Raw genomic sequence first — 15,910 nt, forward strand, 5'->3', positions numbered from 1 at the left:
ACACATACCGTCCGGTCCTGGTGATATTAGTCATTCTAACCTCGCTATCGCTTCCTTAACTTCTATATATTTTATATTGGGGCGTATAACGGTCTTGCTTCTTCCTCATCCACCCTAGGTAATCTTACCTTCTCCCAAAAGGATTCTTTGGCTTCCCCCATCCCCTATCTGCGTATAGATCTCCTCATAAAATAGCCTAAATACCTCCACTATCTCTTTACTGTCCTTTGTATAAAATCCATCTGATTTGCATAATTTTGGAGATATTACTTCCAGATTTTGATTCTTTCAACAAATTGGACAATAATCTACGCGATTTATTCCCAGATAAATGAAATTTATACCTATTCCTAAACGTATATCTTTCTCCCATTTGGTTTATTATTTCTTCAAAGTGCACTTTACATTCATTATATATCTTACGAGAAAAGGTAGAGGGTTTTTTTTTTATAATTTTCAAAGGACTCTGATAACGTTATTGGAGTCTGTTTATATAAATACGTCATTTCCTTTCGTCTCTTAGCTACATAATGTATTATTCGGCCCCTCAACACTGCTTTCGAAGCCTGCCAGAAACTCAGGATATCATCTTTTTTACTTTGTTCATTATTTTCCTCAAACTCATCCCACCAAGATTCTAATTGCCTCTTAAAATGTATTGATGTTGAGGGGCGTGGCCTGGACGAGCTAGGAGAAGGAGGCTGACTTTGCAGCTCCTGGGCCTAAATATCCGGCATTAGTATCCTGTACCCTCTGACCAGACTCCTACTTCGGTGCATTGTTGGTTACTTACCTCTCCACGCTCCTGGAGCCTCTTGGATGATCTGTTCCCTCTGGTGGCTGTGTTGTGGGCAAAGTTTGTCTCCCTCTGCAGCGTCTCATCACCGCGGGCGCCATCTTGGACTTTTCTCCGGCGACTGCTGCAGCTCCTGGCTTAGGTGTTGAGTTTATTCTCATCCCGGTCGGTGTCCTGGACAGGTAGGAAGGTGGAGGACCCTGCTCTGGTCACTCAGAGGTCTCTGAAGGCTCCTGTGGATCCGCGATTCACGGGCCCGGCCACCATCTTGTGATTGGCCTCAGTGTTCCCTGCTGCTCCTGCTTCCTCTGATGGGAGTATATTTTTGCTGGTCAGTGATATGGGTTGCTGGGGAGGCGGATGATCATCCTCTCGCTGTGTAAAACAAGAGATATGGTAAGAACTTACCTTTGTTATCTCTGTTTCTACGAAGTCCATAGGGTCCACAGGGTGACCTTGGGGTATAGCTGGATCCTGGATCCTCGGGCACCACGGAGTTAAAGCTTTTAGCTGCTCCCAGGATGCACTTGGGTCCAACCTCCCCTATACCCCGCCCCCGAGCCACAGGCACCTCAGTTGGTAAGCAGCCCAGGCCGGAGGAGGAGACGAAACAGAGAGAAGGAAGACTGGAACACACAAGAACCATACTCACAGAAATGGGAGACGGAAAACCGGTGACCAGTCACAGAGCCCATATGAAGCCAGGTGCGTCAGGGCGGGTGCCCTGTGGACCCTATGGACTTTGTAGAAACAGAGATAACAAAGGTAAGTTCTTACCATATCTCTTGTTTTCTACTTCAGGGTCCATAGGGGTCCACAGGGTGACCTTGGGGATGTCCCAAAGCAGTCCAACTAAGGGCGGGGACGCTCCTGTGCTGATAGGAGAACCCGGCGCCCAAAGGATGCATCCTGAGAGGCAAAGGTGTCAAACGCATAGAACCTCAAAAAGGTCTGAATGGAAGACCAGGTGGCCGCCTTACAGAGCTGAACAGCAGAGGTGCCACGGCTAGCAGCCCAAGAAGGGCCCACAGACCGAGTGGAATGAGCCTTAACAGAGGCTGGCACAGGTAAACCCTCCTGCATATAAGCCTCAATAATAACAGAACGAAGCCAACGGGCTAGAGTCTGTTTGTTGGCAGGCCAACCCCTCTTGTGAAAACCAAAGAGGATAAACAAAGAATCCGACTTCCTCACAGAACTAGCCCGGTCCACATAAACCTGGAGTGCACGGACAACGTCTAATGAAGTCTCCCCAGCCGAAAGATCAGGCGACTGAAAGTCTGGTACAACAATTTCCTGATTAATGTGGAACCTGGAAACCACCTTAGGCAGGAAATCAGGACGAGTGCGAAGCACCGCTCTGTCCTGATGAAAAATCAGAAAAGGGGGACGACAAGAAAGCGCCCCCAAATCTGAAACCCTCCTGGCAGAAGCAATTGCCAAGAGGAAAACAGTTTTAAAAGTTAGCCACTTGAGCTCCACTGACTCCAAGGGCTCAAAAGGCGGACCCTGTAAGGCCCGAAGAACCACCGCCAAATCCCACGGGGCCACAGGTGGCACAAAGGGAGGCTAGATTCTCAAAACTCCCTGGAAAAAGGTGTGTACGTCCAGCATAGCAGCGATCCTGCGCTGGAACCACACCGACAGAGCAGACACGTGCTCCTTCAGCGAAGAAAGACGTAATCCTAAGTCCAAATCTGACTGAAGGAAAGCCAGAATACGCGAAACCCGGAAAACCTGGGGATCATAGTTTCTGGCCTCGCACCACTGAAAGTAAGTGTGCCACACTCTGTGATAGATCCTCGCGGAAGCAGGCTTGCGCGCCCTCAGCATGGTGGTAATAACGGAGCTAGAAAAGCCCCGAGACCTCAGGACGGCTGTCTCAAGAGCCACACCGTCAAAGATAGTCGACCCAGATCCGGGGGAAGACAGGGCCCCTGAGACAACAGGTCCCGCCGTTGAGGTAGGAGGTACGGAGCGTCGATGGACAAGCTCCGCAGATCGGAGTACCACGGCCTTCTGGGCCACGCTGGGGCCACCAGGATAAGTGTGCCTCCGTCCTGTTTGAACTTGCGCAGGACCCGAGGCAGCAGAGATATCGGAGGGAACAAGTAAGCCAGTTGAAACAGCCATTTCACCGACAGCGCGTCTATCAGACTTGCGCCTGCGTCCCTTGTCCTTGACCCGTACACAGGCAGCTTGTGATTGTGACGGGACGCCATCAGGTCCAGCTCTGGCAGCCCCCACTTGTCCACGAGTAGTTGGAATACCTCTGGATGAAGCGACCATTCCCCGGGATGCACGTCGTAACGGCTGAGGAAGTCTGCCTCCCAATTGAGGACTCCTGGGATGAAAACTGCCGAGAGAGCTGGAAGATAGCGCTCCGCCCAAGCCAGGACGCGGGACACCTCCGACATCGCAGCTCGACTGCGAGTCCCTCCCTGGTGATTAATGTACGCCACCGTGGTGGCGTTGTCTGACTGCACCTGAACGGCCCTTCCGTGAAGAGCGGTGCCGGACGACTGCAGGGCTCTGTATACTGCCCGCAGTTCCAGGATGTTGATGGGAAGAATCGCTTCCTCCGCCGACCAACGACCCTGAAGTGACAAGGAGCCTGTCACCGCCCCCCAACCCTGGAGACTGGCATCTGTCGTGAGCAGAACCCATTCCGGGATCCAAAAGGGGCGCCCCTCTAGGAGATGAGCCGTCTGCAGCCACCAGGCTAGGGACAGGCACGTACCTCCGAGGACAACACCAGCGTCTGAGAGCGGATCCTGTGTGGCAATCCGTTCCATTCCGAAAGAATCAGCCCCTGCAGGGGCCTGGAATGGAACTGGGCAAACTCCACCATGTCGAATGCCGATACCATGGACCCCAAAACTCTCATCGCTGAGTGCACCGACACTCTGCCACTGCTCAGACAACTGTGAATCCGCAGCTGTAAGGAGGAGACCTTCTCTGGAGTCAGAAAAATCCGTTGCTGACGAGAGTCCAGCAGGGCCCCCAAATGAACCATCCGCTGTGATGGGATGAGGGAGGACTTCTTCCAGTTGATCAACCAGCCGTGCGCCTGTAGACAAGCGACCGTCAGGTGGAGATGTTGGATCAGTACCTCCGGGGAGCTTGCCAGCAAGAGGAGGTCGTCTAGATACGGTAGCAACCGTATTCCCTGGTTCCGAAGGTGAGCCGCCATGACCGCCATCACCTTGGTAAATACCCTCGGTGCCGTGGAGAGACCAAAGGGTAGAGCCCTGAATTGGTAGTGGTTGTGGAGAATAGCAAACCGCAGAAACCGTTGGTGCGATGTTGCTATAGGCACATGGAGGTAGGCGTCCTGGATATCCAGGGAGACCATATAGTCCCCCGGTTCCATCGCCAGAATGATGGAACGCAAAGTCTCCATCCTGAATTTGGGAACCCTGAGAAACCTGTTCAGGGACTTCAAATTGAGGATGGGGCGATGAGAGCCATTGGGTTTCTGCACCAGAAACAGCGTAGAGTAATACCCCATCCCACGTTGAGACTGTGGTACGGGTATAATGACACCCCCCGCCGTCAGCAAGGCCTCTATGGCTTCCTGAAACTGCAAGGCCTTGGTTTGGTCCTGAGAAGGACTTGTGCAAAAAAACTGGCAAGGCGGCCTGTGCCGAAAAGACAGGGCGTACCCCTGGGAGACCACTTCTCGCACCCAGGCATCCGTGGTGGTATTGTGCCAGCAGAGGGAGGCCCGTTCCATCACGCAGAAGGCTTATCTTCTTGCTTGGAAGAAGGGCGCCTAGCACTCCAGGCTTGCTTCTTTGGCTTTGAGGCTTTGGCTTTGAGGCCTCGGGAAGGACTGACCCTTTGCCTTGCCCTGAACCCGAAAGGAACGAAAGGCCGAGCTCCGGACCTTAGCAGGTGTAGTAGCTGAAGGGAGGAAGGCTGACTTGGATTTTGCCAGGGTATCCACTATTTTGTCCAGGTCCGGACCAAATAGTAATTCTCCATTAAAAGGTAAGGCCTCCAAGCCTTTCTTTGAATCCGCGTCTGCTCTCCAAGACCGCAACCACAAGGATCTACGAGCAGACACTGCTGCCGCCGAAACCCTAGAGGTCAACAGGCTAGCATCCAACGATGCTTCTCCAATGTAGGAGGCGGCATCTCTCATCTGTCCTAACAACGCCCTCTGGACGTCCGGAGCTTCATCCGTAAACGTGTCCTCCAAGGCGTTGGCCCACCCCTCAATGGCCTTGGCCACCCAGGAAATGGCCATGGACGGCCGGGCTACAGCCCCTGAGAGAGAATAAATAGACTTTAGACAAGTCTCCACCTTCCTGTCCGTAGGATCCTTCAGCGAGGATATAGACGGCAATTGCAAAGTAGCACTCCTGATGAGGCGTGTTACATGGGAATCGACCGCAGGCGGAGTTTCCCATTTCTTACAATGCGCTTCCGGGAATGGATAATTGGGCGCCAAGCGTTTCTGTGGCAGGGAATGCTTACTGGGTGTCTGCCAGGCCACCGCCATGTGATCAGTCAACTGATCAGACAAGGGGAACGCTGCAGAAGTAACCTTAGCTTTTTTAAAACTAGGATACCTCGACTTGGGAGCGGGTGCCTCATCCTCAATCAGAAGAATGGCCCGCACCGCCTTAACCAGAGCCCGCACATTGATGGAAGACTTAGTGTCTACCTCCTGGACTGAGGCATCTGAGGCTGAGTCATCCTGCACCTCACCATCATCCGAGGACCCCTCAGAATCCGAAAGATGCGCAGCCTGCGCGTGCCCTGGAGGGCACGTCACTGCGCAACATCAACTGAAAAGCCGAAGATGCTGCCGCCAAATCTTGGACAGTGTGGGAAAGCGCATCCACCCACGGTGGAGGAGCTGCCACAGGAGCCTGAAACGGCACCACAGCCTGCTGTGCCACAGGGGTGGACTGAATATACATTGGCAACCCCGCATAGGGACCAACAGGCTGAGACCCCAGGGGAGTCTGCAATAATTGTGGGACACCCGGGGAATGGGGGATGGCAGGCTGGGGCAACGCCCTAGTAGGGGCGGCAGTCGGGACCGACAGACGGTCCGCGATGGACACCAGCACCTGGGAAAACATCGCCCATGGTGGCTCCTGCGACATGGGAGGTTTAGACATACCAGGGAGCGACTGGCACCGTCCGCACAGGCCGTCCTGTGACAAATCCTCCCTATCCACTCCTGCAGAACAGCGCCTGCAGGAGAACAATACCGGAGCCCCGGAGTGCTCAATCTCCTCCTCAGACATGACTTAGGAAGAAAACGTGCGCACTCACCAGTGTGCTGAACAACAGCCCACAATATGGTACTGTGTAGCACACAACTGTATGTGACGGACCTCACAAATATGTGATTTATATAGGTGAGGTCTGTAGAAACACCCTTCCCCCGCACACCTGTAGGGCTTGTAGGAGAAGGAAAGGGATAGGTATAGGCTGACAGTAAGTAGAAAAAAGACACAGACAGGCAGCACTAGCAAAAACAGGATTTTGGTACTTACCGATAAATCCCTTTCTCCGATTCCACAGGGGACACTGGAGTTCAAGACAGTGGGGTATAGACGGTGGTAGAGCAGAGCCTGGCACTTTAAATAAATTTGGAAGTGTGACTGGCTCCTCCCCCTCTATGCCCCATCAGCCCCAGTTTAAGAACTGAGCCCGAGAGGAGACGGAGGACAACAGGAAAACGAGGAGAAGGAGAAGACCACAGAACGGAACAAGACCGAACGAAGGAGAACAAAGGAAACCACTGCAGGGAATCATGCAGTCACACAACCATAGAAGGAACCAAACAACTGGCAGGTACGCAGCGCTGGGCGGGCGTCCAGTGTCCCCTGTGGAATCGGAGGAAGGGATTTATCGGTAAGTACCAAAATCCTGTTTTCTCCTTCATCCACTAGGGGACACTGGAGTTCAAGACAGTGGGGACGTCCCAAAGCCAACCTCCCGGGTGGGAAGCGCAGAGAACATGCTGACCCCTAGGCCAACTGAAACAGGGACCGCCAAAAACCTGAGGTTCAACGGAAGACAAGAGCTGAGGATCAAATGTCGTGAGCCAGGAGGCAATCAGAACTCCTTGTGGAACAGACACAGAAATTCCACAACTTACAGCGTAAATAGAATGGAATAAGCGTCTAGCGAGAAAACACCCTCAGAGGAGAAGCATCAAAATGCTGTAAACTCAGCTACAAAACAGACCAAGCCGGACTGTTGGGAGCAGAGAACTCCAACCTGAATCCATATGAGAAGGGCAGTAACCCGAGAACAAACTCGAGAAAACTGTACCAGATTCGGAAACGGGAAGCTGCAACAGTCGCAGATAACAGAATACCAGCACTGTTGGACATAATCATAAAGATACTATAACGATACCAATCTACAGAAACAAAGTTGATCCTGTCCACAGACTCCTAACAAAGAGTATGCAGAGAGGTAAAAATCAAGGCCGAACAGTCACCACGAACCAGCCTGGAGGTCCGACTACTACAAGTTGTAAACCAGCGGAAGGAAGAGACCATAGAAATCTCCAACGAGTTACGATCACACTGGGAGTGAGGCCGAGGCAGCTTCGAGAGGATTGAGATTACAATACCTTTCAGAGGGTCAGACAACAGAACAGCCCATTCCGAAAACAGAGTAGAAAACCACGACCGAACACCTGTGGCTGAAAAGAAAATCACAGCCACAAACTCCAAAACAACAGACAACTCCCAACATGATGGAAGAGCGTAGTCAAACTGCTGGCCTGAACATACCCTAGTAGTTAAAGAGCACAGCTGCAACAGCCACCCAGGGAGAGCTACCAAAATAGGTAAGCATTCCATACTGCAAGGCTAGAGTACTAGGACAACCCTGAAGGTACCAATCAGGTACCTGTCAATGTGATGAAAACATCAACAATACTGAATAGAAAATCCACCAGGCCCCCTGCGTAGGACATAAAAACTGTCACACTTTAATGTAAAGATGTGCACTAGTTCCAATAGAACATTGTCACTAATCTTATGTTGAAACTATGCACCAGGGAAGCTCTAAAGTGTACAGCCAACTGATTTAAAGAGCGGATGGCTGCTAGGAACGCAGCTAGGGTGTATAAGAGAGAATAACTTATGCAATGTCAGGTTTGGCATTAGTGGGGAAAGCCCGCTTACCTGTGAGCATCCAGAAACCCTCTGGACGCTATGTAGAATGTCACTGACCTTTTCCATCTCCCAGCAACCTGCCCTGTCAGGTATAGGGAGTAGCTTCAGTGGGCTAAGACCCGATGCTCCACAGCACGGACTTCAGTCTGGAGATGTTGCAGTAGAAAACACTGTATAATCTAGCAAAATGTTAGTGGAGACAGGAAGGTAATACAACAGGACTCTCTATACTTGAGCTTGTTATATCAGGGATGTGTATCCATTATAGAATTTATACATATACCACAAAACGGTATGCTAGTGTAAGTATCAGTACATTAACACTTATAATGGAGAAGTGCGTATTACGCCCACCAATCTAATACAACCCAGGCCTGACCCTGGCTATATCGGTGGGTGGCCCTAGGCCTTCAGCCCTGAGGACGGAATAGAACCTGGATTCTCTATGTACAGATAGAATGTACCTAAGGGCCCTTTAGAGACTCATTTTATTAAAATATGCGACAAAATAATAATATGGAGTACCGGAATCTATACCGAGAAAGGCACATGTACATAGACAGAGTGCGTTAGTTATCCCAAGAAAAGAAGGAATATATCTCTGGTGATAACTCCAAATAGGCTTAAACCCCAGGTTTTGCCTATTAGAAAACATCCATACCAGGGATGGGAATAGATCAGTATATATACACACACACACATACACATGTACATACAAACAAACATAGTTGCATGAGAAGGCCATCTCTTTGAAAGGAGGAGTGGTGCCAACACAGCAAGTTTACTTGTCAGATTCCTGCACCGGACGATCAGCATGCTATCTATCTATATCTATATATATCTATATATATATATGTCCTTCATACTCAGTGTCTTATAAGTTTGCTACCAAGTGCAAAGTTGTACTAATCATGGAGCCCCCTAAAGGGGGGCGCCATAGATAGGGACTGACCAAAACAGAACTACAACCCCAGGAGGATGTAAGTACATATCTCTATACATATATACATACAAGAAGGCCCCAGTAATGTATAGGGTTCATAATAGAAGCAATGCTTTAGGGAATTGTCTATCACTATGTAAGCTGCAGAACATGACTCTAGTCTATAGAGCCACCATTTAATATATATACATATACACACACACAGACATGGATAAGCCGACAGCTTTAGGTAATCCTAGGAAATATAGGTGTATGTATATATATATATATATACACACACACATACACACATACACCCACATACAAAACCCCAGGGAGAGAAGTGTAAAGCGGAGTTATCGTACCAACTACCGCATCAGGAGAGACCATTCTCTGATCGCAGAATCTTTCTTTTAAATATGCTAGGTACCAGACATAAAACTGATAACAGATCCTACCTCTGCCTTTATGGTAAGGATAGGAAGCGATATAGATTGTATGTATGTATGTATATACATATATATATATACACACATACATACACACACAACACACACCTCTCCACACATCCATATGCGTACCTACATACAAGATTGGTAGGTAACGATAATATGTAAAATTAGAACATGAGCAATAGTTAGAGCCATGGAAGGAAGGAACTGAGCCCACAGGACTAACTCCAGCATGTGTATGTTCTATAGCAAGGCTTAGGATAAATATATGTGGCTTACCTCAATGCAGGGAGACTGCTCAAGTGTCGCGTGTGGCCGTCATTCTGTTACGGTGTAAGGGGCAGGATATTGTAGCAGCGTGCTGTCCCAGACTGGTATCTCATGGAAACCTGCGGTTACTCGTGTGCTCATCTTCTTAGTTGAGCTATATTTGTGTGCAGAAGATTAACAATCTACCTACTAAAGGGATTACTGCCCCTGAAAAGTGAGCTGTGTACTAACAGAGTCCTCCCAACATATTAAAAGGGAGACCTGTCCCTTGGGGAAATCCACAGCGCACTACCCCCATCTAAACAGGAGATAAGGCCTGTCACTTAGAGAAGTGGGCATCCCAGCCTCTAATGCTGGGCCACAGGGATGGTAAGCCCAGTCTGGGATTCCCGTTCCTGATATGGATGATTCGGGAGGACCAGACCCAAGGCCTGCCCCCTCAGTCAACACTGGGTTGAAAACCAACCCAATGGGGAGTACTGCTGAAGTGTGCACTGGAACGCTTGCCATCCTTGCACAGAGTGCTAATTAACCTTTCTGGAATAAGGCTTGTCCAACAACACACACCTCTCCACTAGACTACCCGATATAGATATATATATATATATATATACACACACTACAACCCCAGGAGACATGCGGGACTTAAGGGCACACGTCACTGTGCCAGCCATATATATATATAATCTATATATATCAAGACCTCTTTGCAGCGGGACAGTAGGCGCTTAAACGTCATTTATACTGATTCACGGCCTATTTCCTCTTGCTGACTGCCTATACACCCTATATAGGATTACATATACATCTACATACACACACACAACACTTACATATACATGTGTTGCAGAAGTGAAGGGAAAGCCTCTTACACTGCGCTAGGGTAGAAGATTATACCGCGCTGTGTGCGCAAAATGTCCATGCTAGCCTGGAATCCTGGTTACCATACGCTGTCCCCTCAACAGAACCGCATAAAGCGGAGTCTTAGTGCACCCGCAAGCGCGAGGTTGGGGGATGGGCAGCAATAACCATCAGTGCAGCAGATGTTGGGGCAATGAGCTATACTGCTATGGAGGGCGCCGAAGCGCTAACACGAATGCCCCGAAGTAGCTAACGCCGGAGCATATAGATTAAAGCACCGCCTCAGCAGACTAACAGCTACGCTGTTAAGCGACTATCTATATGATAGCTCCAGCGCTTTCAGTAAGTGACAGCGCAGTCAGCCGCCTGACACTTACCTGTGATACAGTGAAAGGAGCTACAACACCCATCTCCCCATTTTGGGGGGAGGGGTAGGAGACCCGGACTCAGCCAGCTACACCTGGCGGCGGGCCCCGTGCTTTCAATATCTGTCCCGAGTGGGAGTGTGTCAGCGCTGTGCTGCATGACGGACCCCTCTTAATAAAAGAGGGAGTTGATTTTACTACCCTAACGAGGGAAGCGGGGCTCTCATGCAGGCGCTGGTCCGCGCTGCATACATCAATGTGTGTAGCGTCGGGACACGGGGAGCGCTCACGAGTGAAAACTCGGCTCTTAAAAGAACACCTCTCCTGCTAAGCAGGAGAGGAGAGCATATCCTGTGCAGGCTGCCGTAGTGCTACTGGCGCTGTACCTGCTGCTCCAGCATATCCCCTCATGAGGGGGAGGTTGAAACATATGGCGCCGCTGTGCAGGACGCGCCATAACTGTTTTCGGCGTGTCTCAAGCTGGGTCCGTGCGCTTATGAAGTTATGAGCCACGGCTGCCCGCCTTACAAACCCCGGGAGGGCAAGCGCTACTAATGCTGACAGCCGCGTGCGCACACAGTGAGGGAGAGCCCGACTATAAAAGGCGCCGCTAGTATGCATGACGCGCCATTTCCGCCCCTGCTGCCCCGGTAATGACCGGGAATTCTGTACAGCACCTGGTGACCCGAAGTCAAGGAGAGGGTGGTGCGGGGGGAGGGGAAGTCGGGTCCTCCTACAGTGACAGTGTCACTGAGCCCAGTTATACATCCACTGCTCCTGCTAATCAGGAGCAGTGGTCATACTCACAACTGCTGCGGCCGGGATACTGGGCTGAGGGGGCAGAGAGGAACCCGGACACATGCCGGTGTCAGCAGTGGCGGGTCCTCTCGGGGTCCGATGACTCCATATTTGTGTGTGCCCCCTCCTCAGGGTCACCGGACACAGACTGCAGTAGCCGTGTGGTGCCCTTCCCGGCGGCTCCCACGTAGCAGGCAGACTGCCACAGTAAGCAGCCTGCCTGTCCTCATGCTTGTAAATAAATAAAAAAAGATATATATGAGAAAGGCTGGAGACAGCCTGATGTGCGACCGGCTCTCTCGGGCACATTCTAAAAACTGGGGCTCATGGGGCATAGAGGGGGAGGAGCCAGTCACACTTCCAAATTTATTTAAAGTGCCAGGCTCTGCTCTACCACCGTCTATACCCCACTGTCTTGAACTCCAGTGTCCCCTAGTGGATGAAGGAGAAAGTCACATACCATGCAGGAAGATATACTCACTGCACCTTTCCACTACAATCAACCTGCCCAGATTCAGTGTCTGGGAGGGCTATAGTGCTGTGTACACTGTCCTTGTCGGGGGAGAGGTACACAGGGGGACCGGTCCGCGTGCTCCCTGAAGATCTGCCCTGCCACTTGAAGAAAATGGCCGCTGGACACCTCAGAGGAGGAGTGGCCCGAGTATCTGCAGCTCAGCGACGCCAGACTACTAGCTGAAAGGCGCGCTGAGCTGAGGGGAGGAGCCGCTAGACAGGGAAGGCTTCCTCCCCTGGCTAGCATATTTAACCCCCGGGTTGCCGGCATCCCGCTTGCCGCTTAATTTACCCTGGTGGTCTACTGGTCGGGCGGGGTATGCCTCCGCTGGAGGGGAGGCCCGCCGCCACCGCTAGCGCCCCCCGGTCTGTCTCCTAGACCGGGGGCATGGGACTGCATTTAAAAGGAACCCGCGCACCGCCGCTAATCAGCGGTGCGCGGCTTACCTTGATCTCCCCGGCGTCTTCCGGCAGCAGTCCCGGGGGAAACCAGAGTCCGGCTAGTACAGACTCTGGCTTCCCCCGCCGCGATCCCCAGTTCAGTGCTGGCGTCGCGGCGCCAGCAGGGAGAAGGAGCGGCAGCGTGGGCGTCTGTACAGACAGCCCATCGCTGCTGCTCTAGAGAAAAAACTTATAGTACAAATTAAACTAAGTTAAAATAAAAAGCTTTAGGGGGCTGCTCCTGCAGCCCCCCCCCGCAGGGTGACCCGACTCCGGCCGGGCACCATCTTAAACTGAGGTGCCTGTGGCTCGGGGGCGGGGTATAGGGGAGGTTGGACCCAAGTGCATCCTGGGAGCAGCTAAAAGCTTTAACTCTGTGGTGCCCGAGGATCCAGCTATACCCCAAGGTCACCCTGTGGACCCCTATGGACCCTGAAGTAGAAAGTTTGCTGGTGACTTTTTTGAATCCGTAGTTTCTGGACTCGGACACCATCTAGAAGTACTGTCCTGAATTATTAACGGCCTGCAGGCTGAAAGTCCCGACATTGCAGCTTACTCACAACAAAATCATAATTTACACTAAATTCCTGTTATAATAGATTATTGTTTTTTACATTCAGCTGCTGAAGCGGCTATGCCTTCCTATCATGGAACTTCTCATTACAGCAATTACCAGATCAGAGGAGAGGCTTGTAGCACGGGTGATGAATCTACATTCTGAGTTAGTTCTTTCACATTATGATTTCTCGCACATTGTCTCTCAGACAGCCGGAAAGGTGGCCTGTGATCATAACGTGGGGAAAAGCAATGCTTCTGTGAATGGCTGCCTCAATACCATCAAGCTGCGGAGCGGGATGTCTCAGATACCATTTGCTGACAGTGATCGGCACTTCGCTGTTTCTCCAATTTCTCCTTCGTTTTCTGAATATGGCGACCCCACTTTGTTAGCAACCAACCAGCTCCTGGAGCTATCCTCCTCAGTGGTTGCATTTTCTTCCAAGATTGACTCTTTTCCGATACTTGAACATTCTGAATCGTATGCGGCCTCTCTGGCACAATATATGGATATATCCTCCATCGAGACTGCAACTAAATCCCAGATCGTTGGGTTTGCAGTTTATGGGCCCTCTGTACCTGTGATGCCTCTCCAGGAAGCCCATCTTTTTGCCATATACGCTAAGCTGAAGATTCTGATTCCAACATATCAGCATTATATGTACTCTTTTGCATATGTTTGGGTGGGTGGGTTGGTCCAAAGCTCCTCTTGCTTTTAATATTTTGGCAGAACCTGAGGCTTGGCCGGATTAGTAATTTTTAGTTTAAATGTACCTGTTTTATTTTTCATTGCTTATCTATTTAATTTTTTATTTTCCGCACCGATATACAAATATATATCCTGATTCTATAAGTGTTTATATTTTTCATGCCACAAAAGTACCATATTTTGCTTCAATAAGATGAGGAATTTCATTCCTTTAGATATCTGGGAGCCGGGGCATGACTACTGTTTAGTTACTTAAGTCCAATGCCCCTGCCAATTATTATGCATCCTGTACAATTTATATATGTTTATATTAATATATATATTTAAATATTATTTTGTTCGTATTTAGGCTGGGAGGTGATAGGGTTTAAACCTGATATATAAGTGATTTTTATATTTCTGATCCTATTTTTATGTCAAGGGGGGGTGGATCTGTTTTTGATTGAATTTTTGCTCAGGCCTTGTGGGCTGGGGTCGGCCTCCACTAGCTCAGGGCCATCTAGTTTTTTGCCCCTGTTTTATTATTTTCAGTAGGGGGGGAGTTAGATATTTAGATAGACAGATTAGGTTAGTTAGTAACGGGTTAAAGGTATCCAGGTATACCTAGATTGGGGTTAGGTCAAACAGGGTGGGGGGTTTAAGGGTGGTTTGTTTTGGGTTTTTCTGGGAGGATAGGTATTATATATATTTGTATAGTTTGTGTGTGTTGGCAGGCATGGAAGGGTTTCTGTCTTTCTGCTTATTGGTCTGATGGGATATTTCGAGTAGATTATATAATGTTTAGACAGTATGTCTGTTTAGATAACTTATTCTCGATAACTTCTATGCCGTGTGGGCTCAGATGGCGCCTATGGGTTCACGCGGTATCATCCGCACAAATTGAGATGGCTATGATATATGTTTCTAATATATACCCTGATTTACACTATTTCTGTCTGTATTATCTCATAGGCCCAATATTTTGTGTTGTATATTTCATGCCTGCTGATATGATATTATTAGCTAAATGTATATTTTGTTTGGGTACGTTTCCTAAAATTAATAAAAAATAAAAGATTTAAAAAAAATGTATTGATGTTGATAAGTTTGTTGGAAACCTCCGTTGTCTAAATGTCCCCCATCTCATCGTAATCGACAACTGGACCCATATCAGTGAATGATCTGATAACTATACCGGTTCTATTCCAGAATCCATTACATTAGGTATTAATATATCCGTCGCAAGTATATAATCTATATGCAACATGGTCCCCTGTGCCTTTGATATACACGAATATTCTTTCTGGACTTAATTTTGATTTCTGTAGTGTAGGGGTTGTTTCAAACTAAGTTACCCAGAGCCTCTAGATGCCTGCAGTCCCCCCCCCCCCTCCTAATTCCGAGCAGTGTACTTGCTGGAGTGGTGGGACTTAATAGTGTCAACCCATCGGCGAGTGGTGTCATTAAGCCCCACCCCCCAACGGCAGCAAGCAGCTGGAGTTTGAAGTAGCCCCCCCCATTTGAACCCCTGCAGTGCTTAGGATGAGTGTGAATATTGCTATAGGAGAAAATAAGTACAAACTTTATATTATAGCACATGGTATTTACTATTTAGTGCCCATGAAACTCCACGTTTCCCACTCATCTCCGCTTTGCTGGATACAAACACATATGGTGGACTTGTCCCAAAATTCAATGTAATTGGCGAAAGATATTAAGTTTAATCAGGAGAATAATAATAGGTTCCAGGTCTGCAAATGAGTAAATAAACTCTCTGAAAAACTGACTCACTGAAATAAATACCTTACAATGCACATTTGTATGCCCCCCGGATACCAATTAATGAGGCACTGGAAAAACTTACACTTTACATGTGGCAAGCACAGAATGCGATCAACTTCTATTTATTTGGTGCCACCAAGTGTCTGTAGGTGCCATACTTGGGAGAGTTATAAAAGAATAGTATTACAATATAGAGAGAATTCAAACAGACAGCAAATGGGCAGAAGTTTGCGAAGCCCGATCTTGAATTCAGTTGTGAAAATTGACAAAATATGGGTAACCTTGGCTCTCACATCGAGACTCCTCAAAT

The 15,910-nt window shown here is 49.2% G+C and overlaps 1 protein-coding gene across 1 annotated transcript in view; it reads right to left on the reverse strand.

Annotated features, from left to right (window-relative positions):
• The window catches only part of CCDC82 (coiled-coil domain containing 82), a 68,491-nt gene that overhangs the window by 31,717 nt on the left and 20,864 nt on the right, over window positions 1-15,910 (reverse strand). The gene's annotated exons all lie outside the window — the stretch shown is intronic.

Source organism: Taudactylus pleione, unplaced genomic scaffold (assembly GCF_031769625.1).
Source record: "Taudactylus pleione unplaced genomic scaffold, aTauple2 ptg000711l, whole genome shotgun sequence".
NCBI classification, from domain to species: Eukaryota; Metazoa; Chordata; class Amphibia; order Anura; family Myobatrachidae; genus Taudactylus; species Taudactylus pleione.